At 39.2% G+C, this 20,681-nt stretch overlaps 1 protein-coding gene across 3 annotated transcripts in view; it reads left to right on the top strand.

Moving 5' to 3' along the window:
• The window catches only part of DAB1 (DAB adaptor protein 1), a 1,029,186-nt gene that overhangs the window by 682,026 nt on the left and 326,479 nt on the right, over positions 1 to 20,681 (top strand). The gene's annotated exons all lie outside the window — the stretch shown is intronic.

Below are 20,681 nucleotides of genomic sequence, written 5' to 3'. Positions count from 1 at the left end.
GACTTGGAGTCTCTCAGTGATGGTGTTTCAGATCTCCAGCAGTTCATGCTGGGAGGTGAGCTCTCTCAGGGATGAGCTCTTGGAACTGTCAAACACCAGCGCTATTTTAAGTTTGAAAGAAATTTAAATGATAATCTTTAAAAGCCCTCTTATTTCCTAATCCATTGGAAATTGCCCATAATTTGAATTCAGTGAGTACTAGGCCTGGGCAGCCATGCGGCCAGTCAGTGGGTGCCCAAAGCCTTGGGAAGGTAGGACAAGGCCATTATGATCTGGCACTGTCCATTTTGGAGCAATTATCTTTTTCATTTTAGCTCTGGCTCCCGATGTCCTAGATTTGCTGGGTCTTCATTGCAAAGCAAGAACCTTGGAGTTAATTGAATCCATTAGGTCGATTATGGCTGGAGTTGATGCATATTATTTTTCTACCTTGAATATGAATGATCGTCTTTCATGGTGAAGCAACAATAAATTCGGTCCAAGCTATGCAGCTTGCTGGCTGTGTGACCTCGGGCAAGTCACTTTACTTCTCTCACCCTCACTTTTCTTATCTGTAAAGTGAGGGCTTTTTACCTTTACCATTCTAGGATATATACATAGGATTCTGGTTCTTAATGTTATACTTGCCAGAGCAGCGAGCTGTTGAGGGGCATGTGGGTCATATGCACTCTGTAGGCTACTGGGATTCTCAGTCTTGGCCTGCCTTCTAAAGCATATGCATATTACCCAAGTAAATATGCCTGTCAGTGTCCAAATTTATTTCACAAAATGATATAAGCCTAGAATCTCAGGCTTGAATTAATATTAAATTTTTATTTAATTAGGACAACCCTATTTCGAGATCAGGAAACTGTGCCATCCATCCATCATATTCTCTTATTCAGTATTTATTAATATTAAACACCTGCTATATGCTTCATGCTCTGCACAGAGCTAAGAAAACAAAGAAGAATAAGATACAGTTCCTGTCCACAAATCTCTCCTTCTCCTCCAGAATGGAATATAAACCAGTTACTCTTAATTGCATTGCCTTTTGGTTTTGTGTGGCTAAGATGCTGTTTATGGTGAGTCAATGGCAGGGAAAAAAAAGTTCCCCAACTCTGCCTCCTGTAAACATCTTTAATCATTTCAAGCTTAAACTAGAGACTGGATTGGAGGGAAGAACTGTGACAGGCCTGTTTATAAACAAAAACCCCATCAAGAGTCTAATAGCATTTTCCCCTGATGAAGGACTTCAATATTTGAAGAGCACATGTTCAAAACCATAACCTGATCTTCAAGTAAGAGTTCAAAGGAAGTAAAAGGCTACACAGAAAATAAAATGTAATGGGCACCCTGTGAGAAATTAGACAAAACCCAGAAGGCCTTGAAAAGCCTCAGTGTGACTGGTCCCCAAGACCAGAGCCAGCACCTCTAGCCTTTTCAACAGTAGCAAGCATACATGTGAAGCATTTGAAGTTGAGGAAAGGTTTGTGAGATGACAGTTAACATACTGACTACTTCTCAGGAAAATTTCCAGAAGGGAGAAAAATATTCCAAAACAAGCGAACAAAAAATAGTTATATCACTTGCATCATTTAAAAAACCATTTCCCGCAAGTTTCTGGGATCTCCCTTTTCCCCACCACTGCCTATTGAACTCCTGCTTATCTGTCAAGGCTCCAGTCCCTTGGCCTCCCCTCTTTCAAGCCTTCCTGGATCCTCACAGGCAGAATGAGCGGCTCTCCTGATCATATCATGGCACCAATATTGGGCCCCACATTCTAGTTATTCACTTGCATGTTAGTCACATCTGTAAGACTCTAGTGTCCCAAATGTAGTGACCCTGTTTCTATCACTTTATAATCCTCTCTCCTGCCTGCAGGCCTTGATCAAAGATGACGCCCAGTAATGTCACCTGGCCGATTGAGTGGAAAACCTTAAATATCTAGTATCTCTGCTAAACAGAGATGTCACATGGTAGTCATTTTTGTTGTGAACAGTTTCATCAGGAATTGGGACAAAGTGGACAAAGTATGCCCACCTGATTGGCAGATAACACAGAGACCAAAGGGCTAAAACAATTGGCTTAAGACAGATCTTCACATGTGAAAAGGGTTGACTGAATCAAATAAGGTAAAATTTAAAAGAGATAAAGGTAATTCTTGTACTTAGGTGTAAGCCATTCATACTAATTGCAAAATAGAATATAGTGACCATCTGGCTGTTCTTATGAAGGAGTTGGGGGAGGGGGGAATTGATTTCTGTTAATGCAAGTCACCAGTAGGCCACTCAAGATGCCTGATCAATCACTCTTGAGGTAGATTAACAGAAGAATTTGGTACCTAAAGAAGATAATAGTGGATTTTCTGTCTCTGGCCAGTCAGGAAGTTCAAGTGTGCATGGACACATCTCTCTCCTATACCAGCTGGTATCTCCATGAATGTGGCATGGTGTCTTCTAACTCAGCTCCTTTCACCAGAGCCCAACACTGGGCCTGAAATGTATTAGATTAGATAAATGTTAGTGGAATGGGAATTGATCAGACTAGATTGTGTCTGGATGAAGAATGTTAAATGGTCAAAAAAAAAAAAAAAGTAAGAAAAGATGGCCCCTCAAAGAATTGGAAATGTAATAGAAGCAACCAGAGATATTTATACTTTGAAACATATTTGTTGGCAGAGTTGGGTATATGGAGGAAGTATGGAGTATAATCACCATCTTCAAATATTTTAAAAACTACCATGTAGAATGGAAATTAGATGTCTTCTGTTCACCATCAAGGCATGGAGATTAGAAAAAGCAAGTTTTGGCTTAAGGAATTATCTAATTGTGAAGCGCTTTATGTGAGATAATGTGCTCTCTTTCCCAAACTTTGTAGGCTGAAAAAATTTAGGTAAAAGGATACTGTAGAGGACTGCCATACTGGATTGGGGGATTGGATAAAATGATTTCTAAGAATCCTTTTAATTTTAACATTTTGTGCTTTCTATTGAATAAACAATCCTTTTTGAGCCCAGAGAAACATTTAGTATATTAATGTAAGATAAACTATTATTATTTATTGCTTTATCCTTCTTAAAGTATATTTATTTACATTATTCCAAGTGAACCTCGTAAGAAAGATACACATACATAGAGGAAACATTGTTGTTGTTATCTGATAGATGAAAAAACCCACTGACTAGATATTAGCAAGTGACAAGGGTTGTTAGAGGAGCTGGTTCCTTAACTTAATAACAAGAGCTTACAGTCTGGTTTTATGAGCGCAGTTAGAAGATCCCTAAGAGATAGATTCCATTCACATCCCCATTTTATAGATGAAGAAACTGAGGCATAGGGAGGCTCAAGGGCACATAGCTATGAAGTGGCAGAACCTGTATTTGTACCAGACAACAATTTCAAAGCTCATGTTTTAACCTCTATGCTGGCTCGGACATCTGTAATGAGTGTGATATCATGACGAATTGCTAAAATTGTCAAATCGAAGAGCAGCCAACAGTTTACTTTGCCATCAGCCATTCAAATGATCAGGATACAAAAGTAACAACCAAAAGTGGTTTGTTTGTCTATTTATTTCAAATGTGGAATCCTGGGATCTGTGTGAGTTTTACAAGAAGAGTGAAGAGCGACACAACTTCCCAAAGGGCCCCAGAAAACAATCTGGGTCCGTATTCATGACACAGTTGTACATCACTCACCTGGCTTGTTTGGCATGGAGCTGCTAGCTTAAATGGATTTTTCTCAAACCTGCATTTGATGTTTTGAACATCCAAACTATTTGTGTGCTTCATTGACAATAAGTAAAATAATGGCAGCATAACGTGGTGTCTTGGAGCCCATTGGACATTTTCTGAATTACCCTAGACTTCCGAGTGCTTTTTTCCTTGCTGTGACTTTGCCTTGCCTTCTTAGAGCTTATTAAAATGTTTTGCATGGTTTGGCTCTACAAGGAATGTCCCTAGCCTGCTATGTTCCTTTAGCTTGTGCTCAATCTTTCCCACATTTCCTGCTTTCACTTATTTTCTCTTACTGTATTTGCTACACGCCATGCCCATTTTCCCTCTGACCTACTATCTTTGGGACCTGTTAGCTCCTTGAGTAGTGACATAAGGTAAAACTGGAGGCTGATAGTGGAAAACTGATAGCTTGGTATTTCTGTAAAATTGAGTCAAATAGCCTCTGTACTTAAGAAAGGGATGCTGTCAATTTGTACTCTCCAATATGGTAGGCACAGGGCACCTGTGGCTATTTATATTTAATGTACTTACAGTAAAACATCTAATTTCTCGGTCACATGAGCCACGTTTCAAGTGCTCTTTAGCCTCAAGTAGCTAGTGGATAGCATAGATACTGATCATTTCCATGTGGCAGAAGTTCTCTTAGCACTGTTTATGTGCTTGGAATAACTTTGTGGTATTGACACCTGAGTATAGATTGAACCAGAAAGATACCAGTTTAGTGCTGGTTATTTGTAGTTGGGAAAGTTACTTTATGGCCCCTAATTTCCTCATTTGCAGAATGAGAATAATAAAGAATTACATGGCAGGGTTGTAAAGAAGATTAAATGCAATGTCATATGTAAAGCAGTTGTTGGTTTTCAGTAGTGCCTCAAGGGACAGTCATTCCTTCCTTAAGTTATTCATGATATGTGACATCCAATTCCATAGCTTAAAGCCAGTTTGTAAGCTGGCCTCCTAGAAGTTGTCTCCCTTGGTGTTGCATGATAATGCAGGATTTAACATGCATATTAATAATTGTTTACTTCTTTGATGGGCCGAATGGCAAAAAACAAAAACAAAGAAAACATTTAATGAATAGATGATTTCTAAGAGAGTCTGTAAAGTAGGTCACATCTATCAGAAAACTTTTTCATAATGCAAAGAATACATTACCCAAGTCACATTTCAAGGAAAATCAGGCCCATAATGGCTTTCATCAAATTACTTTGGAGAACTTTACATTTCCTATTCCTCTTGGAGAGTCACATAATGCATATTTCGTTTTTATTTTTATTTTGGCGAGGCAACCCTTGGTTGACCTCACAGATTGCAAGGATCTTGTCAGCTTAAAATCCCTTATTTTTTTTTTTATATTTTACACCTACAGCACATGGTCTACCTGGGTGATCTCCCATCCAAGTACTAACTAGGCCCAACCCTGCTTAGCTTCTGAGATCAGATAGGATCGGGCTTGTTCATGATAGCATGGCTGTAGACACGTAATGCACATTTTAAATTAAAGGCTCTGAGAAGAAGTCTTACTGGAAATAAAGATATTCAACATTTTTTAACTCAAGTGTTTTGAACTTTTGTGGGTATGGAACTCTTTCCTGGTCTTATCGAATGCCTATTAAAATAGCGTTCACAGAGGCTGTTTTAGAACACACTGCTCTGAGAGCCTCTACAATTGCTATTTTCAGAGGTATCTGTAGGGAAAGCTCACTGAGAAGCATTTCCTTCTGTGCTAACCCCTAATTCTAACATAACAAAAGGGATGTGGTGCACAGAGCTCAGCCTCTTTTGTAGTTCCCTAAGGAAAGGGTACGTCTGAAGTGAGTTCAAGACCCGAGAGTAACCTATTTTGTCAAGGTTTAAGGTTCAGTAAACAGTGATTGAGATCTCTTGTATTTCAGACAATCACAAAGACTGTTTTTGTACTTCAAGACTAGAGGCTAATGTAACTGTGTGTTTCCATTGGAAGGCCAGTGTTTTGAAGCTCTCTGCCTTCAGTGATTTGTCTTTGCAAGACAATGCCCATTGGGTCTGATGGTGGTCTAATAGAAAAAGGGAAATGTAATTCAACCTGTGTTAGTGAAATGATTGCTTTGAATAAAGCTCTACGTGTGTTGGCTCTAATAATATGGTAAGATCTAAGGTAATGGTTTTACCTTTGTTCTCTAACTGCACAACATATGATAAAGGCTGGCAGATAAATCCGCTCAGGTAAGTAAATCACAAGATGGAGGAACACTGAGAAGTACTAGTCAAAACTGATGGCCAAAGCAGGAAAGGATAATGAGCAAATTCTTGAATCAAGTTTCTGGATTAGAGATACACATATAAATCTATGTGTATGTCATCTCTGTCTATCATCCAGTCATTTATCTTAGGGGTCAGCAAACTTTTTCTGAAAAGAACGAGATAATAAATATTTTTGGCCTGGGAGACCATATGGTTTCCCTTGTAACCACTCAATTCTGCTGTTGTGCTAAGAAGTAGCCACAGTCAATACACAAATGAATCTTCCAGTAAAACTTACAAAAACAACAAGTCAGATTTGACCCAAAGGTGGGAGTTTGCTGTTCCCTGGTCTATATATTTGATAATCAGTATATGTACCAGTCGTGAGCGGTTCCTGAACTGCTTGCCTGAATCAGATCCTTATTCTGAAGTCAAACTTTGGGAAAAACAAATATCCTTTTAATGAATCACTGGCATTAATGACTTTGCTATAGATGGATCATTATTGCAAATATTTAGTGATGAGGAATTTTTTAAAATGTTCATCTAGCTGTCACAACAACCCTATGAGTTAGGTACTATTATCATCATCTGCATTTTGCATATAAAATTAAGACTGAAGTGTTAGCCTTCTCTGGGTCACAGGGGGAGGGAGTGATGGGTCCTGAATGGGCAACACAGGCATTCTGGCAGCAGGCCCCGCCCTCCGCCTCTAGCACTGTCTTTCAAGGGAATTTCAGTAAAAACAAGTCTCCATAATTTAATGGGTAGCACAGCACTCCCTAACATGGGGCTTTGTGACTTTACAGACAATCTACAGTCTTCATCTCCATCTCCCCAGATGCACACACAACTTTGCTTGAACCACATTGATCTTCTGGCTATTTTCTGAACATGCCAGGTCCTCTCACAAATCAGGGTCTGGAAATGCTGTTCCATATAATAGGATTACATTCTCCCTACCTTCTTTACTTCCTTTGTTACTTTTACTCACTCATCTTTCAAGACCCACCCAAATTATCTCCTCTCTTTTCTCAAAATTCTTTCTGGGCAGAGTGATTTCCTCTTTTCTTTTTGTTCCAACTGCATGTGCCGAAATTAAATATATGGGTTTGATTTTTTTCCTCAAGAAGAGTGTGTGAGTTCCTGGTGACAAGGAGCATTGTCTCACTGAGCACCTAGCAGTTGTTCAACAGATATATTTTGAATGAAGAAATAAATGAATGAATGAATTTACATTAAGCTCAATAAGTAGGTGTACCTCAAAACAAGGATACCTAATTTTATTGTGCTTTGCTTTATTATACTTCACAGAAGTTGTGTTTTTTACAAATTGAAAGCAAGACCCTCCACCAGCAAATAGATCACAACTTGCTTTATTGCAATACTCACTTTATTGTGGTGGTCTGGGATTGAACCCACAATATCTCTGAGGTGTGGCTATACATACTTTATGTTAAATGACTAGGGAAGTTTGGGCTGACTCTTGTTTGGTAAAAGTGTCTTTAAATGTACCTAGAAGAGCCTGTTCTGATATATTGAAAATCATTAAGAAAAAAAGTAGATCCTGATATGAACTAAACTAACTAGGAGCAAATGAATGATAAGAATTATGATTGGAGTTACTCTTGGCATTAACACTGTGTTTTACTTTAAAAATGTAACCTTCTGCCAACATAAAGTTGCATTGTGTGAGTGTGTATGTGTGTTATGTATTATTCTGCCTTTAAAAAGACTGTGTAGAATGCATGGATAGAGTTATGCTTTAGATATCTATGAAGTTATTTTTATCTGATAGCATCAAGACACATTTCCGGGATCATGAACTGCCTTAATAGTTTCTTGTTGTTGTTTCCCACAACCTATCTTTGCACATAGTAGATGTTCAATAAATGTTTGTTTTAAAGTAAATAAATGAACCATGAAACACACAGGACTCATGCTCTTAGAGCTTTAAGCTTCACTAATTACATGGAAGCATTGATATTTTTAGTATGCTTCCCACATGCCAAGCAGGGAGCTAGATCTTGAAGATACAGCTGCTATCAACATGACTTGACAGCTCTTCTTGATCATCTTATGTGTGATAGATTCTATAATAAATACTTGTGAGTTACTATACTCAGTGCTACGTCTTTTTGGCAAAATATGTTATGAAGTAACAGATACCTCTGTTTCAGCCTCTTCTTTGTTCAGATCTCTCTGCGTGTATTTTGTATCCCTTTTGCCTCTTAATGAGTGTTCCTTAGAGTATCTTTAGTGCCAAGCTATGAAATACTTGTGAATGAATGAACATTCTCGGAACCAAAAACGCAGACTCTGGAATGAGCTTTGGTTGTAGTCAGGGGACTTGGGTTCAGATCCCAGCTCTGTCACTGACTGGCTATAGTAAGGATGCTGGAGAAAAAGAATGGTCACTGAGAACTTGGTGGAAGGACTTAAACTATTTTCAAGAAAGGATCTATAGATCCTTAGAGGGTAGAAGGATGCTGTTGATATGTTTGTGTGAACCGTGGGGTACGCAGATGTCGAGGGAAAAATAGCTGAAGTTGGAGGAGGTTAGGAATTTGGATATCCTGAAAGCAGATTTCCTCTATGACATCAGCTGGGACCATAGTAAGCAGGGTTAAAGTCTGTGAACAGGAAGTTGGGAAAACAGCAAAAAATAAAATAAAAATTATGAAGATCACAGTAGGTCGAAAAAATGAAAAGGAGCCAAAGCTGGCTTTTCTTTCTCTTTCTCCTTGTCTCATTCTTGGGAGAAGCCCACATCATCTCTGCAAGTCCTTTACAAGGGAAACTTTGAAAGGAGGGCACACTTTATACACGATAAGATTTAGAGTCCAGAAAAAGGTTTCATGCCAGGCCTAAGTTCAGGGCACAGGTTTGCAGTCCTTCAGTGTCCATGAATTAAAGAGCTCCAATTGATCACCCTATCAGGAGAATAATCATGGTTATTTTGGCGTCTGACTAGAACTGCTAGAATTGGAATGAGTACCTTTTGCACATAATTTTGTAGACATTATCTAATTTATACTTTAGAGCATTCCTATGAGAGCAGGTGTTATTATCTCCATTACAGGCAGAAATTGAGGTCCAAGTTAAATGATTTGCCTAAGGCCATGCAGCTAATGAGTAACATAGATAGAACTTGAATCCCATCAGGTCTTCTGATTCACACTCCATATTTTTTTTTTCATCATGATGGGCTTCTGGAAGAATGTTATGGTCTACTTAAGAGGGCCACACAGGGTCTAAACTTTCATTGTCTGTAATAAGATAGTGAGCGTGTGAGCTATCAAGGACTCGGAGAACATTTAGTGTGTGTTAATAGTACCACTTAAAATAGCAGACCGCAGATGCAATATTATTGGTGTAGAAGTTAACAGCATTGGTTTTGAGGTTTACACTCTGGCCCTCCACTAAAAGCTGTTCAGCTTTGAATAAATTAGGTTAAGTGATTGTGTCTCCTCACCTTTTACTGAGGCATAAATTAGGTAATATTGATAAAGAATTCCGAAGTTTTCTTGAGTATGGTATGTTGGCTATTATTTTTATTGTTGTTATCATGCTGGTTTATATTGGAGCATCTGGGTAGCCAAATGACTGTGTCAAAGGAAGTACAGTAAGTCCTCACTTAATATCATTGATAAGTTCTGACTTTAAATGAAACAATATAATGAAACCAATTTTACTATAGGCTAATTGATATAGACAAGAATTAAGTTCCTATGGCATTTCATCAGCATTGTAATTGAAATGATGATTGAAACAACCTTAATCGAGGACTTGCTGTACAGGGCTAGTTACCTACCATACATTTCATTTTGGAAATAGTTTATTTATAATTGATATAGGAGTAGCTCAGGCCAAGAAATTATCTTAGTATACGATGCAGTTGCTTACTCCCTTCCTCCGTGTATCACTTTCTCTTTCCCTCCCTCCATCTACTTTTCATTCCTTTTGTTGAATTGAGGCTTTAGGGATAACAGGATCAGAGATAAAGGATAATTGGAGTTCACTGTATGTGTAATGAGGTGGGAAAGGCATTCCCAACACAAGAAAATCATATTAGGGGCATGGCAGCATGAACTGCCATGCCGTAGCGTCTTTTCTATAGTTGCGCCCACATAGGTGCAAAGTGGTGAGCTTGGATGGTGGTGAGTAGAGGAATTTGGGCTTGCAGTGGTAGGCAGGGACGAGATCATGAAGCGTCTTGCATTCAATGCTGGAGAGTTTTGACTTTATGTTGAGAGTAATGAACTTCGGAGCCTTGTAATCTGGGAAATTAATTGATCAAATTTGATTTAGGGAATCAGTCTTCAGAAGAGAGTGTGAAGGGAGGGTGAAAATTGACAAGAAATAAGTCAGAGATATGGATTAGGGGAGTGGGAAAGAAATCATTAGAACCACAGCCAAGATAGTGACAAAAGGAATGGTGAATAGAGGATGTACGTATTTGGGGGTGCATAAAAATATTCTAGCTGTGTCTCCTATTTAAAATAAGGTAGAGGATTGAGGAATGAATTGACAGTTACCCTTGTAGTGTAAAAGAGAGTATCTTTGAACATTTTTCTAAAAGAATGACATAGAAAGGAGGCAAGCACAGCTGGAATAGCTTCAAGGGCCTTGAATGAAAGAAGAAGCAATACAAAGCTAGTGGCATGTTTTGAAATAATGTTGAGGCTTCAGAGTGGGTAAGAGAAGGAGAAGTTTGTGAGAAGGCACAGAATATGGTACAGATGAGAAAGTTAGGGTCATGGAGAAGGAGAGTGGTAATGAGGGATAAACAAGAGCTATAAGAAGAAGACGGGAAGGGGCAATGAGCTGTGAGGATAGAAAGCTGAGCTCACTTCAGCAAGGGCTGTCTTTGTCTGAAGCGTACAGAGGAAGAAAGAAAGGGGAGGGGAGAGGAGCTTTCAGAGAAAGAGATAGAGGCAGGAACTAAAGCAGATAGAGATAACAGGCCAACTGTAGGTGGGACATAAGCTGTAGAAGGGGGAGGGGCACAGGAAGGAGCATTAAGCTTAGGATAAAGCTGGTAAGAATTCAAAGGCAGTCGTCGAAAGATGAGGGGGTACAAAGGAGCCTTGAGGAGTTCAATAAGATCACATCAGTGTGGAACCAAACAACCTACACAAGGACTGGGAAGCACAAATAGCATGAACTGACAAAGCCCTGTGGGACTCCACGAGAGGAGAAACCAGTTATATTAGCATGAGGGACAAGTCTGTCTGTCTAGGATGATGGAAATGCTGGTGAACAGGGACTGCTGGGCTGGTCAATCAGGGAAGGATCCTATAAGGACAGGATTCTTGTTTACCAAACATCAGGTGGATGTGTGAGAGGACATCTTTGTTGAAAGGCGTAGGATCACAAGCCTTGGTTACTCAGAAGGGGAAGTAATTAGTCATGTGCATAAATGCATATACCCCCCAGGAGAAATGGATAAGGGAAAATGTATGCAAGGTTATGAGGCCCTAACTGCAGGACGGGAAGGGCGGTGACTGAGAGGGAATTCTAGCAGCTCATCGATGTACCTGGAAATAGAGAGGAAGTACACCTTTAGAACCATTGTAGGACTGGAGGAAGAGGTCAGGGGTGGATATAGCAGATCCTGGGCTTAATTGCCAACACCTAATTTCAAATCTGTTTATTGACTTTCTGGTGGAAATACATGGTGAAAGGCATTTTGACCTTGGGTCCTTAGTTTCCTCATAGGTTTACAGTGTTACTATGATGATTAGAAAGAGATGATGCGCGTGTGTGCACGTGCATGTCTACACACACGTACACACCAATCATGTGATTTGGCAACAGTACCTTTTATCACTAAATACAAAAGGTATGAAGTTCAAAAGTCAAAGATGGACCAGTGAAAATTTCCTTTGCACATGTTGGAGAAGATGTGATACTAACACTAATACTAACAAAAACTTCCCCCTCTTTCTCCTCACCACCACGATTGAGGCTTTGCCCTCTCCCAGCCCTGTGCGGCTCCTTCAGTCAGTCCTCATAGTGATGTACAGACGTGGGTGCTATGAGACCCATTTTCCACATGAAGGGACTGAGGCTTGGAGAGTTTAGTGACATTCCGGAGCTCTCTCACCTGGTAAGTAGAGGAGCCAGATTCAGTCTTTTGACCAAATTCAAAGCTTTACTCTTAATCTCAAAGTGGGGTAGAAAGCTCAATCATATCTTTAGAACATAGGGTTTGATTGATCATGCTGACTCTACTTCCAAAACCCCTGTGACTTACTCCCTGTGTCTCCTCACCACACCAGGCTGGTGGGAAAGTCTGATGAAAGAATGAATAAATGGATGAATGGATGAATATCATCCATGCCATTTACGAAGTGCTTACCATGTGCTAAGCTAATTCACTTAACCCACACAACAACCCAATGAGATGGAAACTATTCTTTTGTCCATATTATAGTGTAGAAAACAGACACTGGGCAGTTCAGTCATTCACCCAAGGCCTCCCAGCTCAGGGGTGACATACATACACAGTTTAGATCAAAACATTGGTTGTTGCTAACTCTATGACCCATGCTGTTAACATACTGGGATGTGCATATCTCAAGAGGTGGCTAAGGATGTATTTAAATACCTCCCAAAGGGAGTGACCAGTGAATCATCCATTCCTTTGTAAGCAAAATGAAATCAGCAATGAACTGAAGCACGATTTGGTGGTCTCCATGACACTTTGCCATTTGGGAGACATTTTTAATAGGACGCAGTATCATATAGCTAGAGTTAAATTGCTCTTTGTTCTAACCCAGTAACTTCTTCTCCCCTCTCTTTCTAGTGTCCTGTCTTGAAGCCTGTATTCCACTCTTACTGAGCTATTTTCTCTTTCCCCGAGTGTGTCCCGCTGTCTCTTGCCTTTGGATTCTGCACATCCCGAAATGTAATTACAGGTTTTCATCTCTGATTCCTCAACTGGACTGCCTCCTCAAAGGCCGGGGCAATGTCTTATTTACCTATATATCACCAAGTCCTGGCCAAGGGCTAGTATATGGTATTTGCTAAGTAAATGTTTGCTGACTGAATGCGTTACAGACAATCCAAAAGGCGATTTTCTAATGCCCAGAACCTGCACAGAGAAATGAGTGTGTCGAGCTGGTTTCTGCCACACACCTTGTTTTATACAGGTAGGCTATGCCTGTGACGATGAATTTCTCTGGAATTCTGAAGAATAAAAAGGAGCTAAATTAAATCCAAGGAAGAATTTTATGTGGAACACCTAGACCCAAGGTTGTCCTATTTCTACCTTTTTAAAATAAAGTAACATATTTTGTGTTGAATCACAATGTTTGAATAATAGGTAATCCATCAGTTCTTCATCTGGGTAGCGGGAGGACATGGTCTGCCGTAGAAATCTTGAGAAACTGTCCTGTGGCTGCTGTGGACCCTGGGTAGAGAGCCATTCTATTTTGTGTGTTACTCATGATAGCAGACCTGGGAGGAGGTTTGTGTTTCTGTAGAAACTGTCACATCTCCAGCCGGAGCACCTCATAGTGCAGGGGCAGAGCTGATATTTCTAACATGCTTCATGAATATCCTACTCATATATCCTTATGGATCTTGCAGTATTATTTTTTAAGTTAAAAATTTTTAATTGTGTTAAAATATACATAGCATGAAATTTACCATCTTAACTATATTAAAATGTTAAATATATTTACATTTTTGTGCAACCAATCTTTAGAACTCTTTCTCTTGCAAAGCTGAAACCATACTCATTAAATGACTCCCCATTTCTCCCACCCTCTAGCCCCAGGCAACCACCATTCTACTTCCTACTTTCATGAATATGACTACCCTACACACCTCATATAAGAGGAATCATACAATATTTTTTGTTTTGTGACTGGCTTATTTCACTTAGCATAATGGCCTCGAGGTTCATCCATCATATCATCTCATACTTCAAAATGTCCTCCCTTTTGAAGGCTGAATAATATTACATTGTATGTATATACCACATTTGTTTATCCATTTGACCATCGGTGAATACTTGTGTTGCTTCCACCTCTTGACTGTTGTGAATTAATACTGCTGTAAACCTGGGTATACAAAGATCTCTTTAAGACTCTGGTTTCAGTTCTTTTGGAAACATACCCAGAAGTGAAATTACTGGATAATATGACAATTTTATATAAAATTTTTAAGGAACACCATACTGTTTTCCATAGTAACTGAACTTTCCCACCAGCAGTGTGCAAGGGTTCCAATTTCTCCATATCTACTCCAAAACTTATCTGTTATTTTTGATAGCAGCTAATCTAATGGATGTGAGATGATATCTCATTGTGGTTTGGGGTTGCATTTCCTTAATGATGGGTGGTAGTGAACATCTTTCATACACTCATTGGCCATTTGTATGTCTTCTACGGAGAAATGTCGAAGAATTTTGCCCATTTAAAATTTTTGTTGTTGTTGTCATTGTTGAGTTATAAAAGTTCTTTGTATATTCTGGATGTTCACCCCTTATCAAATATATGACTTGTAAATATTTTCTCTCATGCCTTTTTACTCTGTTGACCATGTCCTTTCAGGCAAAGAAGTTTTAAATTTTAATGTAGTCTAATTTATCTATGCTTACTTTTGTCACCTGTGCTTTTTATATCATATCCAAGAAATCCTTTTCAAATCCAATGTCATTAAGCTTCTTCACTGTTTTCTTCTAAGAGTTTTATAGTTGAAGGTTTTATGTTTATAATTTCTATCCATTTTGGTGTAATTTTTGTATATGGTGTAAGGTAAGGGTTCAACTTCATTCTTTTGCATGTGGATGTCCAATTTTCCTATTGCCATTTGTCTTTCCCCATTGAATGATCTTGACGCTCTTGGCAAAAATCATTTGACCACATATATGTAAAGATTTATTTCTGGACTCTTTACTTTTTTGATCTGTAATTCTGTCTTTATGCCAGTAACACACTATTTTGATTACATTTACTGATCTTTATTCTCCAAATAGCATGAGGTTCCAAGGGCAAATGCCAATGAACCCAAGAAAAATTTAAGGTCCGGGGAAAGAAAATGACATCTCTAAGTCTTTCACTCGGTAGTTGCAGAGCTGGGCCTCTTCACTGTGCTATAAAACCTGTTGCAGCCTGGGCCAAGATAACCCAACCTAAGAATCACAAGGACAAACTTTAACAGACTTTTTCATAGAAAAATCATCACTGTTGGAAGGGAAAAAGAAACTAGTATGTGTTTCACTCTCTAAATACGTTTTTGAAAATTAATGTAACCCAATAAACGTAACCCTTTCATATCTCAATTTCATGCATTCTACCCTCTGACCAGCAGCTCACGCTAATGTACTTCCGCCACCTTTAATACGACAATCTGATCCCCTTCACTGATACTTCCATTCCCCTTCCCTTTCCTCTACTTACATTTTTCTCTAGCACTCATACCTTCTAACATTTGAAATACTTGGCTTGTTTTTTTGTGTGTGTGTTTATTCTTTACCCCTGCCCACTTGAATCTTTACTCCCTGAAGCAAGGATATTCCTTTTGTTTATTGTTATAGAGAGTGTGTGCTTTTGGTAGGCAGAACAATGGTCTCCCAAAGATTCCCACACCCTAATCTTCGGAGCCTGTGAATATGTTATTTAATGTAGCAAAAAAGACTGCAAATAGGATTAAAGTTAAGGACCTTGAGATGAGGAATTATCTTGGATTATCCAGGTGGATCCACTATAATTACACAAGTCCTTAAAAGCTGGGAATCTCTCCCAGCAGCAGAGAACCGGAGATGGCCACAGAAGGACTCAGCCTACCATTTCTGGCTTTGCGATGGAAAAAGAGGCCACAAGCCAAGGAATCAGTGGTTTCTAGAAGCTGGAAAAGGCAAGGAAGTAGATTCTCCTCTAGAAGCTCCAGAAAGAACTCAGCACTCTTGGCATTTGATTTTAGCCCAGTGAAACCTTAGTTGCACTTCTACATAATGGAAAATCATAAAACTGTGTTGTTTTAAATCACTAAGTTTGTTAGGGCAGTGATAGAAAACTCATATAGCACTCAATAAATATTTGTTGAAAGAATGAATGAATGCATGAGCCTCATATCAACATTGGGAGGTAAGGACTTATCCTTACTAAGAATTGAAGCAACTTACCTAGTGGCTCATAGTCAGTGACCAGCAGAGCAGGATCTTAGTCTGACTCTCAGCCATCTCCCTATGTTTCCTTCTTTGCTGTAGTGTGAGAGAATGTTGGTTTGGTATTGTTCTTCCCAAACAGCAAATTGCCATGTTGGTTCACATTCATGTAAGATGAGCAGCAGTGTGGGTGTGTGTTACAATTAAGAGAGGGAGAAGAAGAAGGAGAATGAAAGCATTACTGTGTCCTGTATACTAGAGACGTAATTAAAATCCTCAGCCTCAGTGCACAGGCTCTGTTCTTATGTACAAACAAACAAGCCATCCAGGAGCTTCTTTGTTAACTACAAGAGACAGCCATGTCTGCCTTTAGCATCTTGCCTTGGGAGCCAGGTTTGGGAAGCTCTCAGGCAGGGTCAGATCATCCCAGGGCCAGGGACCATCATCATTAGATCTGGAAAAGCAGTGAGCTAAGTTTAATTTCATGCCATCAGTTCTGAGCTAAGGCTTGAAACCAATGCCCAATTGTTAATATTAAGGAATTGGTGTAGACTGAGGAGCTATAAAGTCATATTCTTAGAGAATTGATTTTACAGACACAGATTTATTTCAGTGGATTTTGGAGCCTCTGCCCATAGCAGGCTAGCCAAAGCAGATGGTTGTGTATGGGAGAAAATAGTGGGGAGACTCGTTTCCTCATAAAAATTTTCTATAGAAAGCTTTCTAGAATGTGATAGGGATGCTTTCTGGACCTAAACAAAATAGAGACTATCCATTTGAAAGGAGAAAGAACACAGTAAGCAGTCCGCATGAGTGACATATACAACTTTGTGATTCAAGCAGTATTTAATCTACAGTCATTGACACATCATCAGTATTTTAAGAGTAACATCTTCTATATAAAATTACTCAAGAGCCTTATGCTTTATGCTCTGGACTTCAAAATGATTACACTATCTCCATGAACAGATGTAAGAAGCCTGGATTGATTACTCAAGGCTTGTTTCCTGCATTTCTATTTCCCTCTCATTTGACAGATACCAATATCCATTTGTTCTATTATCTTCTGAGTTTGAATTGGAAAAATAAGCTAAATCAGAGCGGTCTTTCTTGAGTTATAAAACCAGCCATGTGAGGATGCTGTGAGTGCTGTTCTGCTTGTACATAACTAAGAACCAGTTCCTCGCAATAATTTTGCAGGTGATTAGCCTGTCGTGTAGAAGCCCGCCTTTGGGAATGACGAAGGAACATGCGGTTGTATTGCTTTATAATAAGCAGATTACTCAAGAGAATTTCTCTCTCCTCACCCCCAGCCTGCAGAAGTTTCTGGAATGGAGACGTTTTCAGAGAGGAGTGAAGCATAATTTTGGAGGAGGTATAGAGGACTTGTAATTGTCGACTCTTATATTTCAGATGTAATCGGCCTACTCTTAAAAGGCATGTGCTAGGGCTGGGGTTTTGGGGAGGACTTAGACACGGCCTCTCCCTTGCAAATGCCCTTTAATTTTGTATTCAGTAAACTCCTCTTCATTCTATATGCCATAAATCAAAGGCTGCCTCCTCTATGAAGACTTTCTTGATTTTTCCACACAAATGCAGGTCTTATCTCTTGTTATAAAAAGTTCATCAGTGTGCTTGACACTTGTTTACGTGTGCCTCCCACTAGACTTAGCCCTGTATGAGTAGAGAGCCCTATGCTATGTCACTTTTGTGTTCCTAGCTTTGGTACACAATAATAATAGTAAACACATCATCATCATCACCGTTTTCATCGTCTCTGTGGGGCAGCCTTCATACTAAGCAGTTTATCTAAATTATCTAAAATGCTGATCACTTTAAAGATAATTATTCAGTAAGTAAAGACAGATGTTAGATATATGGTAAAACAATACAAATGTGTATAGGATTGGTATTTGGGAAACAGTGTACTAAGCAGTATTGTAACAAATGATTATATTAATGATAGTAGGTACTATTTATTAATACCTACTCTGAGCTAGATGCTTTATTTACATAACACCTTACCAGCTTCACAGTGGCTCCGAGAAAAGATAAAGCCCATTAACTTTTTTTGGTCAGTTGGTTTTAACTTTTAGTTTGTTATTAATTTTTTAAAGTCTCAAGTTTCATATCTATACAATGGAAATAATGCTACCTGCTTCAAAGGGTTGTTGTGGGGTTAAATGAAATGGTGAACAGTGTCTAGCACCTCATAGGTGCTCAATAAATATTAGTTGACTAGTATTAAAACTACAGTGCTTGGAACATATTAACTTACTGACAAATAAGATAGTAAAAGCAATAGTATTAATTATTTACTATGTGCTAGATACTTCTCTAAGAGCTTTGCGTGGATTTACATATGAACTAATGTCATTGTTTCCATTTGGCAAATGGAAAGACTAGGATTAGAAATAACTTATCCAAAGTCATGACATTAGTGAGTGGTGAAATTTGAAAGCAAGATCTTGACCTTCAACGCAAAGCCTTGATTTCTATGTTTCAGTTTCTCTATTTGCAAAACGCTGAGAGTGATAAATCATATTCTACATGTGACTTGGAAATCAGCTTTTATCCAATGAGCGATGCTGACTCTGTCTTCATTTGCATAACATGGGAGTAAGTTGTTTTAGCTGGTGAACAAGCAAACAGCATTGTTTGTGTTACCAGGGTCACCCTCTTGGTCGAATGATGGGGGCAGCTTGCCTGTTTCCAACCATAGGCACTTGCTAACATGTAGCAATCAGATTATTGCTAGATAACTAAACCATGCCCTGTGGGGAAAAGACCCAGTCTATCTTTAGTCTAACAAATATTCATAACAAAACTTCCTGTGAGCCATGGTATTAATTCCATTCTAAATAGATGAGTCTTACTCTGTAGCTTCATTAAATATGTTGGCTCATGCTTCAGAACTAAAATCTAGACTGGCTTCATAGCTCCAAATGCAATGGAATATGATTGAGTCCAAAAATGATCTTATGTTACATTTTAAGGAAATCTCTGAGATCGTCTACTTTAAAGTGGTTTTTGTTTGTTTGTTGTGTTTTTAGCAGTGGGAACCTATTTTAATGTGAGATTTCTCACGTAACTCCCCTGTAGGAAAGTGGTAAAGACTTGGGAGGGGGTTCTCAGCTGGCAGCCCCTCCTGACTGCCTCTGCCCACCCTCACCTTCAGGAGCCATCTGTTAGGTGCTAAAGCTACTATTAAAGAAAAAAAAAAAATCACCCTACGGCCACCCATATCACAGTTTGGAAACTCCAGGTTAACATCACCCCCTGAGGTTTATAACTTAGCTGGTGACAGAGGCAGAATCTTGAAGCCAGGTTTTTTGACATTTCTTCCAGAGCTTTTTTTTTTTTTTTTTTTTTTTTTTTAATTTTGCTACAATTAATTTACTTTAAAGGGACTAATCGAAGGAAGGTAGGAAGTGCTTAAAGCAGCAACAATTTTAGTAAGCAGTGACATCCTCTCTATCCTCCTTTTCATGTTTATGAAAAAGGTTGTTAAACATATGTTCTTAATCCACCTCCAAGTTGCTGAGGCATTCCGTACTGCATTGCCAAATTTTGTACATTCCAGTGACTCTTTCTTCTCCCTGTTGCATTGCTAAAAATACAAAAACTTGCGCAAAGCATATGTTGTGGTTCGCCTTTGATTTGGGCACAGATCATCCAAGTGTGAAAACAGAATTGGTTGCTCTATCCTCCTAATGCACAGATTTGCGCATCTGTACTGCACTTACTGGCGACAATTATAACTTACATTTTATAGGGCTTGGCAATTTCATGAAGACCCTTAATACCCAATATGTCATGTGATGATTATAAGACATACCAAGGTAGACAGAACAGGTGGTGGCTTTATTTATACCCAGCTCATAGTTGAGAAAGAAATTCAAATTTGGGGCTCAGTTCTACAGCGTTTTAAACTAGGTCGTCAACTCTAAAACTTCTCTTATTTCTTTTGCTGACTGCCTTCCTCTCGTTTTTATACAGAGGAGGAATATTAGCAGTTTTTGTTATTACTGCAAAACCAACCTGAAGCCTGTGGGTGATAATATAATTATTCCAGTTAATTACTTGGAGGCAATTTCCCCCTGGCAGAAGAATCACTGATATGGAGTGTCAGTGTTTAATTCTCTTGAGAGAGTTGAGGGTTTGGGCTGGACATCTTCCATTTGCCCCTCTGAGTCCTGCCTCAACTCTGCTCTGTGTGCTAGGAGGCTGACCAGTATGATTCCAGTAGCATCTTTGTCATCTGACTCTGGTTCATTTGGCCAGTGGGCACATTGGCAGGAGGCTGATGGAAGGTTTCAGGTGAGGTGGGGAAGTTTATTCTCCATTTCTCTATTTCAGCATTACTATAGGAAGGCTACTTTTCTCCATCTGAGGTCTCAGTCCTGTAGGATGGCCCTCTCCACCCAGCCTCTCCATATTTAGATTCCAGTTACTGCTCCTTCTCCTGTCCCTTCAGGCCTTTGGGTGATAGCAGTTCTCCAGCAAAAACTCCCCATGGTTCCTAGACCTGCAGCATTGCACTGTCCCCTTTACCCCTACCCACTAGTCCCTTTATCAAACTCTTCTAAAGTTACCCAATTCGAAGATGTCATTTAGGTC

This window comes from Rousettus aegyptiacus, unplaced genomic scaffold (genome assembly GCF_014176215.1).
Source record: "Rousettus aegyptiacus isolate mRouAeg1 unplaced genomic scaffold, mRouAeg1.p scaffold_m13_p_1, whole genome shotgun sequence".
Lineage (NCBI taxonomy): Eukaryota > Metazoa > Chordata > Mammalia > Chiroptera > Pteropodidae > Rousettus > Rousettus aegyptiacus.
The sequence above is the reverse complement of the archived record's forward strand: the minus strand, read 5'-3'. Positions and strand labels throughout refer to the sequence as shown.